The sequence below is a fragment of the Notolepis coatsorum genome (assembly GCF_963971535.1).
Source record: "Notolepis coatsorum genome assembly, chromosome: 11".
NCBI lineage: Eukaryota > Metazoa > Chordata > Actinopteri > Aulopiformes > Paralepididae > Notolepis > Notolepis coatsorum.
In genome coordinates this window covers 102,958,373-102,971,777 of record NC_140175.1, presented here as the reverse complement: position 1 = coordinate 102,971,777, position 13,405 = coordinate 102,958,373, and positions in this window count along the sequence as shown.

Genomic DNA, 13,405 nt, shown 5'->3' with positions numbered 1-13,405 from the left:
AAGAAGAACCAGTTACAGTAAATGGAGTCATTAATTAACTCCGTCTGTTCCCAGCTTTTAGTTTTTACCCGATCAGAAATCACAACTATCAGAATTTTAATTACACTTTTTATTTTTTTCTCTCTCTTCGAACTGGATATGAGGATACTGTAAATTATGTTGGACTCGGGACTTAAACACAGAGTTTTTAAAACTGTACACTTGAAGGGGCGGGACCGGTATCATGGAGTGAGGTTGCACATCACATCCGCTCCTCTAACTTTTACAAACCAATACTTTTATTGCCCCACTAGTCTTTTTAAATTATAATTTTTTTCATGATTTCGACAACTTATTACTTTTATGGCGAGCAAACAAACGAATATGCGCGGTTCTGCGTCCTTGGTGGCCGACAGGGTACAACTCCAATCGCTGAGCACACCCGAAGCAACGCTAAGTGATACTAGCCTGGCTGCTATCAAGCTGTTTCTCACGGAGCTGATGGAGAGGCAGCTGGAGAAGCAATTAGAGAAGCACTTTGAGATCTATCGCCTGGCGGTATCAGCTGAGATAAAAGAGGCCATTCAACCCTTGGAGAAGAAATTGGAAATGCTCCACACGAAAACCGTAGACAATTCTAAAGAGATTGTCTCACTCACGATAGAAGCCAGTCAACAGGACCAGCGCTTGCAACTCGTCGAACAGAACCTAGCTATCAAGCTAGGCGAACTAACCAAGATTCAAGCTAGGCTCACCAAAGTTCAGTCTCGTGAAAGACGGAACAATATAAGAATTGTCGTATCCCAGAGGACACTGAAGGTGTCCATCCTTCGAGCTTTGTTCCAGATATGCTACAAGACATCCTGGGTAAAGATTTGTTGGCTGGCCCTCCAGAATGTGACAAAGCAGATCGAGCTAACATGGCTAAACCGCGAAAGGGACAGAAGCCGAGAGCTATTGTCAGAATCCACAGATTACAAACAATGAATCAAAAGAGCTAATCATCCGGGAGGCCCGGACCAAAAGGGACAAGTTGTTCTACAAGGACCATTCCATCGCTATATACGAAGACTATCCCCCGGAGGTCGTTGCCCAACATGGAAAATACAGAGAAGCCATGGCGGAACTTTGGAAGATGGGATGCCGACCAACACTACTATTTCCAGCCAGGCTTTCTATCGTAACCAAAGATGGAGCGAGAAAGAGGTTTGGGTTGGCTACTGAGGCAGAGAACTACCTGAAGGATGGATAGGAATTTTTTGCTTTTGCCAGGCAGTGTCTCGACAGCGCTCCGCAAGATATAATATACTCCAACAGCTCGATTAGAAAATGTCAATTACGATTTGGTCCTATCATCTCCCATGTGATTCAGACATGGCGTAACGCACAGGGGTCTTGTACTATCAAGTGCCCATGGCAGCTCGACTCTAATATTTCATAACCAACCATAACAAACCCATTAACAACCCTCAGTGGGAAAGGAAGGGAGTCCATACTCTGGGGGATGTTTATGATAAAACCGGCCTTCGCACGTTTCAAAACCTAAGAGATTTTTATGACCTTCCCGGCTCCTCCTCCTTTTACTTTTATTTACAGCTAAGAGCGGCGCTCCGGGCGCATGGGGTTCCGTGGGCTCAGCCACTACATCCTCAGGGCGCATTGGGGTTCTGTGGGCTCAGCCACTACATCCTCAGGGCGCATGGGGTTCTGTGGGCTCAGCCACTACATCCTCAGGGCGCATGGGGTTCCGTGGGCTCAGCCACTACATCCTCAGGGCGCATGGGGTTCTGTGGGCTCAGCCACTACATCCTCAGGGCGCATGGGGTCCAGTGGGCTCAGCCACTACATCCTCAGGGCGCATGGGGTTCTGTGGGCTCAGCCACTACATCCTCAGGGCGCATGGGGTCCAGTGGGCTCAGCCACTACATCCTCAGGGCGCATGGGGTTCAGCTCAGCCACTACATCCTCAGGGCACATGGGGTTCCGTGGGCTCAGCCACTACATCCTCACCCTTCTTCTAGTCTCATAGGAGACAGAACAACCTCAAGGGGTTTGTTTTGGATTTCTATACACTCTTAACACTTTGAGTGCCAGCCACGAGAAATCTCGTTATTTCATGCCATGCGTTGAGTGCCAATGACGATAACTCTAGTTATTTAATCGTTATTGCGTTTATTGGCGATATCCATTCATTTTTCATCAATCTAGCCTCACGTTACCATTGGGACTGTCTATGAGCTCGAACAGGGAAAATACAGCCCCCTATCGTCTCCCGGATGGTGATGCACCCATTGGATTGGACTCAATGAAAATGTATGAGAAGAAAAAAATCCGGATTCCACATTTTACTTCTCAGGCATGTAACCCGAGCCGATCGGATTCATTGTAGACCCTCAGAACAGCGTGGAATATGTGTTTCGAGTACCTAACGTTGGATCAATAAACGCGATTGATATTTGGAATGGCGATCAGGAATTGGAATAATCTTTTTGCAGAACATCTGATGTGAGGTAAGGAATCTATGTTACCAGTCTTGGGGTAATCGGATGTATTTTTCACATTATATCTCAACGTGTCCCTGTGTCCCCTATGTGTGTGTGCGCTGACCAGGAAATAGATAATCGATTTTTCAGCCCGCTTCTCTAGCGTGCATAAGTACACATATACTATCGATAATCTAGCGTTTATTTGAAAACGATTCATGAATAGGCCGAAAAATGACCGTGTTTTGTGTATTCCACTAAAGAGCTATTATCACAGAACCTTTTTTTTTTCTGGAAATTTTCAAAAACGTCCGTTTTTCAAAACGGTATAAAACGGAAATGTACAGATGAAAAAACAATCCGTTTTGTACATGTTGACTGCAAGCAAGTCATTGATAAGCGACGGGCGTATTAGACACATAGCCATAATATAGAATATAGAAATAGCTCCGCGAAAATCATGAAATATCGGGAAATCAGTCCAAAAAGGCTGGCATTCAAGCGCTAAATCTGGCGCCCCCTGCTGGCACTCAATGTGTTAATCAAGTCCACATACACGAATCTCTCATTAGATATAGTTTGGCGAGAGGACATTCCTGAACTGGACCCTGAGTTTGATTGGGATGATGTCTGGTGACCAACAAATACACTTGAATTATATTCATAGGACGTATCTCACACCTAGGAAACTGTGTGCTATGGGTGTAGTGGCTGACTCTCAGTGCACCCTGTGCACTCTGAGGGCCACTGGCACTTATCTGCACATGTTCTGGGAACATCCACCGGTGGCTCGATTTTGGAAATCCATAACCACTAAGCTTTCGGATATATATGTAACCTGACAATTCCACTTTCCGCAACAACATTACTCCTAAATGATATCTCCCAGCTACCAGCTCCCATACAACAAAAAATACCAATTTTAGCGGGAGTTACAGCAGCCAAAAAACTGATAGCCATGAGATAGAAACAACCCGAAAAACGTACAATGATCAATTGGGCTTTGACACTCTTGGATGTAATGTATATGGAGATCTCCACGGCTCGGGTGATTGGAGTTAGGGAATCCAACGTTGGGTTGTGGGCCTCAGCGGCTGAGAAAGTAAAAGATGATCTAGCGGCGAAGCGGGGTCGGGGTGTTGGTCCTGAGGGCCCCTGGTTCGGGGTGTTGGTCCTGAGGGCCCCTGGTTCAGGGGGTCGGGGTGTTGGTCCTGAGGGCCCCTGGTTCGGGGTGTTGGTCCTGAGGGCCCCTGGTTCAGGGGGTCGGGGTGTTGGTCCTGAGGGCCCCTGGTTCAGGGGGTCGGGGTGTTGGTCCTGAGGGCCCCTGGTTCAGGGGGTCGGGGTGTTGGTCCTGAGGGCCCCTGGTTCAGGGGGTCGGGGTGTTGGTCCTGAGGGCCCCTGGTTCAGGGGGTCGGGGTGTTGGTCCTGAGGGCCCCTGGTTCAGGGGGTCGGGGTGTTGGTCCTGAGGGCCCCTGGTTCGGGGGGTCGGGGTGTTGGTCCTGAGGGCCCCTGGTTCAGGGGGTCGGGGTGTTGGTCCTGAGGGCCCCTGGTTCAGGGGGTCGGGGTGTTGGTCCTGAGGGCCCCTGGTTCAGGGGGTCGGGGTGTTGGTCCTGAGGGCCCCTGGTTCGGGGGGTCGGGGTGTTGGTCCTGAGGGCCCCTGGTTCAGGGGGTCGGGGTGTTGGTCCTGAGGGCCCCTGGTTCAGGGGGTCGGGGTGTTGGTCCTGAGGGCCCCTGGTTCAGGGGGTCGGGGTGTTGGTCCTGAGGGCCCCTGGTTCAGGGGGTCGGAGTGTTGGTCCTGAGGGCCCCTGGTTCAGGGGGTCGGAGTGTTGGTCCTGAGGGCCCCTGGTTCAGGGGGTCGGAGTGTTGGTCCTGAGGGCCCCTGGTTCGGGGGGTCGGGGTGTTGGTCCTGAGGGCCCCTGGTTCAGGGGGTCGGGGTGTTGGTCCTGAGGGCCCCTGGTTCGGGGGGTCGGGGTGTTGGTCCTGAGGGCCCCTGGTTCAGGGGGTCGGGGTGTTGGTCCTGAGGGCCCCTGGTTCGGGGGGTCGGGGTGTTGGTCCTGAGGGCCCCTGGTTCGGGGGGTCGGGGTGTTGGTCCTGAGGGCCCCTGGTTCGGGGGGTCGGGGTGTTGGTCCTGAGGGCCCCTGGTTCAGGGGGTCGGGGTGTTGGTCCTGAGGGCCCCTGGTTCGGGGGGTCGGGGTGTTGGTCCTGAGGGCCCCTGGTTCGGGGGGTCGGTGTATTAAAGAGGCATGATACTCCTCTGACTCACTGGGGCGGTGGACCCGTCGTCCTCATAGGGTGGGGACTGTAGGGGACGGGACAGGGGTGAATGGGGGCTCAGGATATTTCACTATTCCTTAATTTATATTATGTATACTGTCTTACTGATTAATAATTTTTTTTTTTAAATTGTATTATTATCTTTTTCCAAATTTTTTCCGTTTTTCTCCCATCCCAATGTTAGTCCTTATGCCAATTCCCAATCCCCCTCCTGGTCGTTGCGCACTCTATACCCCCTACCGTCGGTCTGGGAGGGCGGAGACTATCACATGCTTCCTCCGACATATGTGTAGCCAGCCCACCGCTTCTTTTCACCTGGCAGCGCGGACTCTCACTGGGGGAGTGTAACGTGTGGAAGGATCACACTACCTCTCTCAGATCCTTCCCTTGCTGTGCAGGCGCCCCGACCGATCTGTAGGAGTCGCTGTTTTACAACGACCAGGACCCACCCTCTAACACTGCCAATTGTGTTAGTATGGACGGTCAGCCAACCCGGAAGCACCACAGCCGGATTCGATCCCACTATCTCTGCGGTGGTAGGCCGCCCATTGATTAATCTAATTTGATAAAAAAATTATTATTATCTTGTTATTCTTGTTATTGTTATTGTTGAAGTACTGTCCTGTGATGTCCTGTGTATTATTACTACTGTATTGTGTTGTCTCTTATACGTGGAAGAAAATAAAGAAAAATGTTATCCCAGAAAAAGAAAAAAAAACTTTTCACATTCATAAGATTCACAAGATTCATATATCTAGCAGCGGAGCGGGATGGGGTGTTGGTCCTGGGGGGTGGGGGGTGGCAGTGGGGAAGGAAATGTCCAATGTCATATAATTTTTCATTTTTAGGTTCTGTATTTATAATTTTTATAATTTTTTTTTATTCTACCCTTTATTCTATGTAAAAAAAAAAAAGATTCATATAAGTCCCTTAGTGTGTATGTGTTGAAATGTAGTAGGGGACGTTAGTAACTAAGACAGGCGTTCTCTTCGAAGACGCATGACGCCGACCTCTAAACCACGCAGGCGGACGCCACAACACTCCCTGTCATTTGGTTCCCCTCAGAAACCCATGCGTACGGGTTTAGATGGAAAAAACACTCTGGTTCTGAGTGGGTTTAGACGACAAGGCGGCGGCTGGGTTTACCTCTCATCTCTGTCCCAGACGCGGAGCTGCTCGCATGATTAGGAGGAGGGCCTGTGGTTGGCTAAACCCAGTTTGCTTTGGTAATGACCCCAGCCAATCACACGATGACAGAGTACGAGGACTCAAACATGGTCCTCTCTCTTCTCTGATTAGAGGTTTTGAGGGACCCAAAATGAAAGTGCTATTGTATATATACGCGTACGTAGACGGGGCTTAAAGGAACTACTCGCGCACAACCGCACACACACACACACACACACACTGCTGCCATTCCAAAGCAGAATGTGTGTCGTCCATTCTGAGAACAGGCTTGAAGGGCGGCGTTGAGGTTGATTATCGGCCCCTGCATCTGGCCATTACTGTAGGATTAGGTCCTCATGTCCTGCCCTTGCGTTGGCACATGCTCAGCTGTTAGTCCCTGGACCAGAGCAACACACACACACACACTCCAGAAATAACCCGCCCTAGTTCCTCCCCAGTTACAACCTCGACGTCGCCCCCCTGTGGTTTTCACATACTCAGGGAACCTACTACCGGCTGACTTTACATACACACATTGCGAGCGGGGGACACTCACACACTCACAGACACACCCTTTTGTCCTGCCAGTAATCGTCTGTGTTGATGAGAATTCTAAAAATACATCTCACTGTCTGGCCGGCCTTGCCCCAGCGTCTGATTGCTCTGTGGTTATGGGTAACGGCGGAGGTGATCGCCGGGGTCCTAATTTAGCTGGGGCCTAATGGGATGAAGCAGCCCCATATTGATGTTTCTACACGGAGGGCCGCTTGGGATTGGCAGATTCTGTTTGCCGTTTTACTATCTAATCTAAACCCTTTCACTGCCGCACTACCAAACGGTTAACCCTTTCACTGCGACAACACACAGAAGGTTAACCCTTTCACCGCCACACGACAGCATAATATCGTATTGTGAGGCCTCTGGTGATTCCCACCCCTACTACGTGCTATATCCATGACAAACAGACACACACACACACACACAGAGTTACACCGCGTGTGTACAGAAAGTGTTTTGAAGATTTCAACTCAAAACTCACAGAGAAAGTAACCCTTTCACTGCCACACGACAGAAGGTTAACCCTTTACCGTCGGTAGTGTGATAGTAAAGGGTTAACCTTCTGTCGTGTGGCAGTGAAAGGGTTAACGCCGGGTGTCCCGACGCAGCGCGTTCACACTGTGAAGATGGAGTGGGGCGGCACTTGTTTTGTCAGCGAGCCTTGATAATGAATCATGTGGCGGTCGGATGAATAGAGTGGCAACGCGAGGGCTTGCTCCAGCACCCCGCCAGTGTGAGAGGAACCCTCTAACAAGGTCATAAACAGAAACGGCTTCACAATACAGCGTTGTCCCTCCGCCTCCAATAGTCATTACACTGATTTGCCCAATTACAGGGCAATTACTTTGCCCTTTGAAATGCGTCTCTTGACAGGAGGAGACGGAGTGAAAGAGAGGGGCAGAGTATGGCTGTCCCAGTGAATATGGGATTATGCAATAAGTGTTGAAACAGCTATAGGCGGATATATGGATTTATACTGTGTCTAGTCAACAGATTCTGCCAGTTTTTATATTCATACATATTGCTGAATATATATATTTTTTAAAAGAACAAAACTTAGGGATGTTTTAACTCGGCAATTATGTGTATAGCAATCAAAATGTACAATTTACAATTTTGTACGCTTTTAAAGCGACTTACAGATTGTGGACCGTTCCCCCCCCCCCCCCCCCCCAAGGAGTGGTCCATCTCTGGTCCGTGGTATTGTTCGTCAAATTGTATCGAGCTTTAGTGTTACACGCCGAGTGCATAGTAGTATAAGAATAGTAACATAGTATTAGGGTACATTATAGTAAAATATTATAAATAAACACTATCTAATATTTTGGCTTCATATAACCTTCATAATGTGCAAAATTTATAAATTCACATAAATGATGTGTATGTCACGCGTCGTCATCGTGGGGGGTGTCTCTGTAAAACTTGTTTCCGTGGAAACCAGGGTCAGAGTTGAGCTCTTGTGTCCACCTGTCAGTCATTAGGTGAACTATGCCGACCATGTGACAACACTTAGCCTCTGACCCTTAAGCCTGGACAGGGGAGAACAGGAGGGGCTCCTGGATAGGTTAAGCCCCTAATGGCCCGGCCAGGCCCGCGCTGACTCATACTGACCCAACATCCATGATTCCAGTGGCTCTGCCTCACAGCCAGTGTTGTTCCTCAACGGTGCCACCGGGGAATGAATGAATGAAAACTTTATTTAACAGATTGCAGAATGGGTACAGTACAGTACGGCTCAATACACACGATTGTTAAGGGGATGCAGACCAGAGAAATACTTTCATCTTGTTTACATCAGGGTCCCCCATTTTCAATTCATAGTGACATTTATGACATACACGACATACATGACATCATGACATTTATGACATAGGGACATACATGACATACAGGTATATAGTACTGTTACATTTTATGACATATACAATATGTAAATAATATACAGTACTGTTACCCAGAGATCCTAACAGAAAATATATACATATGATGGGGAGGAGACTGTACATTAGGAGGGGGGGGGGGGGGGGGGGCGCTGTTTAGAGAACAAACTGAATATACAAGTCAGTGACGCCAAAAGCTCACTTACATTAGACGGCCGGGGGGGGGGGGGGGGGGGGGGGGACTTCAATGCCAACCTTGTGTATGTTTCTTTGTTTCTTTGTCTGTTGAGAATACTTTAGACCTTTCATAGGCTCTTGAAAAGGCTCCTTAAAATGTTTACTGTCATTTTGGGGAGCCAGGCTCATTAACTCATTCAACGCCAGTCACGATGATAGTCGGGTTAACTCGCCATCGCTTGCCCAGTACTTCAAATGGCGATCAGATAATTGGATTATTTCTTTTGCATTACATCAGATACAAGGTAAGAACATAATATATAAATTTGATCGTTGATCTGATATGTATTTCTACCCCGATCGACGCTGTATCTGTGTGTGTATGTGTGGCTGTTTTCCGTTGGGTGCAGGAGGTGGGGGGGGGGGGGGGGACGCGCTACGAGTGCCATTTCATGTATGCACGAGTAAGGACAATAATGATGATCTAGTGTTGATTTCAGGAAGATTCGATAATCAGCCGAAAAATGACAACGTGTTTTGTGTATTCCACTAAAAAAGGGCTATTATGGCGTCTTTCTCTGGAATGACTAGAAATCACCAAACCTATACTCGTATTCAAAACGGTATCAAACGGAAATGTACTGATGAAAAAACAATCCGTTTTGTACATGTTGACTGCAAGCAACTCACTGATAATCGACGAGTGTATTAGACCCATTGCCATAATTTAAGACATATTTTAAGCACTCACAAATCTCCCAGTCCTCCCATTGATTAAAGCGGTGGCACTCTAGCACCCTCTCGCGCACTTAAGCGTGGCGGTCAATACTAGTGTGGTTGTTGTCACATGAAACGGGCACCTTTGGTCCATTTTGGGCCCAGAACCACCAAACCAGGTTTTAAGAAACACATATTAATTGGAGTAATAATTGGACGTTTCACCAATCTGTTGTCCTGGAATTGATGCAGCAGAGAGAGAGAGGGGGGGGGGGGTGAGTCATGTTCCTTGTGTTTAGTTACAGTGTTTATGGTCAGCTGTGACAGGACTGTCCAGGTGGGGGTCATGACCCTTGAACCCCCCCATGCAGAATGACCTCTGTCTGTATCCTAGCAAGTGGCCCACTGCGTGAGTGGAAGTATAGAATGAGCAGAATCTCAAAGCCGCGGCCTGGAATCCCACAGAGGAGCGATCAGGTCGGTCTGTGTAGGTAAATATCTCAAACGCAGAAGAGCCAGAGTCAGAAAGGAACATTCCCCAAAACACCCAGGTCCACGAGCGCGAGAGGAAGTCACTGACCAACGTAAGCATAATGTGCTTATACGTGCTATTAGTGGTGGGGGGAAATATCGATACAGTATAGTATCGCAATACTTTGCGTGGCGATACTGTATCGATACAAGGACGCCAAGTATCAATATTTAATTTTATATAAAAAAATTATAATAATAAAAAAAATGCAATACAAATGATTGAAGTGAGATGAACAGACTCAAAACTTTATTTTATTAGATAAAACATGTTGACAAAGTTTTACTTTGCAGTCGAAAAAAGGTAATAAATTGCAATATATCGCAATATTAATATCGCAATACTCAGCATAACGCAATATATTTTGAATCGCAATACTATCGTATCGTGACTTAAGTATCGTGATAATATGGTATCGTGAGGCCTCTGGTGATTCCCACCCCTACGTGCTGCTATCCATGACAAACAGACACACAGACACACAGAGTTACTCCGCGTGTGTACAGAAAGTGTTTGAGGATTTCAACTCAAAACTCACAGAGAAAGTAACTCAAAAGGAGCTGGACTCACGGAACACAGTCTTTCTGACACTCACAGAATGCCTAAGAGCCGTGCTGTGGACTGCGGACTATGCCAGGCTGTTGGGTGAGGATGGATTACTTTACACTCGCTCATGGCTTTCACAGTAACCCTATCCCCTGTGTGGAGCACAGCCTCACCCCGTCTAGCCATCTCGCGCTCCAGTGGCCCTCACCCAACCCGGGGCAGAGCTCCATCCTGCTCCTCTCTGCCACAACACTGGAGGATCCACACGGCAACAAAAGGGTTTCAGTAAGATGACATCTTAACTAGGGACGCCCTGATCACGTTTTTTTGCCACCGATACCGATCATCGATCTTCTATGAGCCATATCGGCCGATACACTGCTGATGGCGATCGTTTTTGGTTTTGTTATAGATAAAAATGTATTTCTTTTTTAAATCTAACCCTAACTAACCTTACTGTCATGCACTTGTCCTAATATACTAACCTACACTGTAGCGCCAACATTGTAACCAACATTGTTACTCAGCTGATAGAGTTGTCGTACAGAACTTGTAAGTCGCTTTGGATAAAAGAGTCCGCGAAATGACTAAATGTAAATGTAAATACCCATTGTTCAATTAATAAACTGTGTGCCTCACTGTGTGGAAGAGACTGGGATCATTCTTTTGTGCAAGGCAACGTCAGGCTTGACTTAAAACATTACTTTCCTAACTTAGTGAAACTAAATGTAACAAATCAACACATAGATATAAATGTACTGAATTGTTGTTTCTTATTTTATTTATTATTATATTATAAAAAAGAATAATAATAAATAAATAAAAATTTGATTTTTTTTACCGATACCCAATCCAATTATTTTTGTGAATATCGGCCCATACCGATCGCTGGCCGGTCGATCGGGGCATCCCTAATCTGAACTGATCATCTATACGATTAAACTGCCATAATAGCATGCCATTTAGCATTTTTAGATTATATTATATAGATTATATAGATTATTATATTATATTTTAGATTTAGATTATTGGATTATTAGATTATATATTGCATAATATATTTATCATTTTAGCATTTCGTTTTTTTTAGATTATATATAAAATTTGATTTAGATGATTGGATAATTAGATTATATATTGTAACTATTTATTGTAGGGCAAATATAAGAGAGGGCATACATACCCTCATCTCGCACCTTGTTGCCCTTATGCACATGTCCAGAGTTAATTATATTGATTTGTTATATTGTTTACACTGCTTTTTTACTACCTGTACCTCCCCTCCCCCATGCTGCTATGATGCCTGCATTTCCTCAAGGGGATCAATAAAGGAATATCTTATCTTATCTTTAAGTTAGAAGTTTAAAAAGTTTTAGGTGACTTATTTTTTTTATTTAAACTTTATTTAGCCAGGTAAATCATTAAGAACAAATACTTATTTAGTAAGTAAGTAAGTAAATGTTATTTATATAGCACCTTTCAAGATACAGGATCACAAAGTGCTTTCATCAACAACATCAGCATATACATAGAACAAATCGAACACACCAAATACAATATTTACAATGGCGACCTGGCAAAAGGCACAGCCTGTTGAGGGACAGGGGGTAAAAGTAAAAGAAATACAAAGTTGAAACAGAACTAGATTAAAACATGGTAAGACAAACAGAGAAAATACAGGTGCTAATTTAGTAGCAGTTGCAAGTGTCCGTATTGATAGTTTCCTTGAAAGCTGATTTGGAGATGGTTTCGTTCGCTTCAGGCCTAAACCCGGTCTACCTTGGGCTGAGTTGGCCTGTTCTTTTATTTTTTTCTCGTGGTCAAACTAGACAACTGCAGCTTAGATTACATTCTGAGGTCCGGCTCTGGGCGCAGTCTGGGCAGAAAAATATTCAAACGGCGTATCCAGACCGTGACATGACAGAGAACACAATGTTGTTCTTTGACAAACAAATACACACAAAGCCGACCGCTTCCTCCGATTCACCCCCGAAAATAGAACGAGGACCTTCGCTCTGCTTTTTTCACCGTGTTAAACTGGGGTGGACGGATGCACGGAGGACACTGGGGCGAGCACAAAGAGAGAGAGAGGGATGAGAGAGGAGGAAGAGGAAGGGGTTAAGACCTCTCCCCTCCAGTAATAATATTTTCAGGATTTCTCCCCGCACATCTGGTTCTCTTCAGACCGGGCTTATTGGTTCTGCCATAGCTTGTTTATGTTTCCCCAACACCTCATCCACCTCCTATAATACCACCTGCAGACGCACACGCACACGCACACGCACACACGCACGCACACACACACACACACACACACACACACACACACACACACGTACACACACAAACATCCACGTATGGATGCATACACACTGAGCATACACAACCCTGTTGTGAAGGAACAACGTGGCCAGATTGAATTCTCCGTCCACTGGCTTCTGAGGAGCCCTGGGGACAGAGAGCCTGCAGAGACACTCTGGTGTGGTGTCTCCATATAGTCCACACAGACCAGTCTGCTCCTGAGGAGCCCTGGGGACAGAGAGCCTGCAGAGACACTCTGGTGTGGTGTCTCCATATAGTCCACACAGACCAGTCTGCTGGAAATATATATAGGAGGGAAAGGGGGGAATAGGGGATACAATTTTTGTTTCAGTTGGATGCGGATTTAGGGGAGGAAGGGCTTTTTCATGTTCTATAAAAGGCCATAAGATTAATAAATATCCGGACAGGTTCTATCTAGTTCTAAAGTATCTCCACTAGGCAGGAGCCCCTGGGGGGTGGGCATGTGTTTGATTGCGCGCGTGCGCGTGCGTGTGTGTGCGTGCGTGCGTGCGTGCGTGCGTGCGTGCGTGCGTGCGTGCGTGCGTGCGTGCGTGCGTATAGGCCGACAGCAGGCCAGGGAAGTGGATTCCGGAATCTTTTTCACATCGGTCAGTGTCAAGTATTTTCTTATCCACTTTTTCTCCCATTTTCTATTTTTCTCCCATCCCAATTTTTCGTATCATCCAATTCAACCCTCCCCTGTCTTCGAACGTTGTTTCTTGCCTCCCACAAGCCGGCTGCAATGTGGACTAAGTCATACATAGCACGAG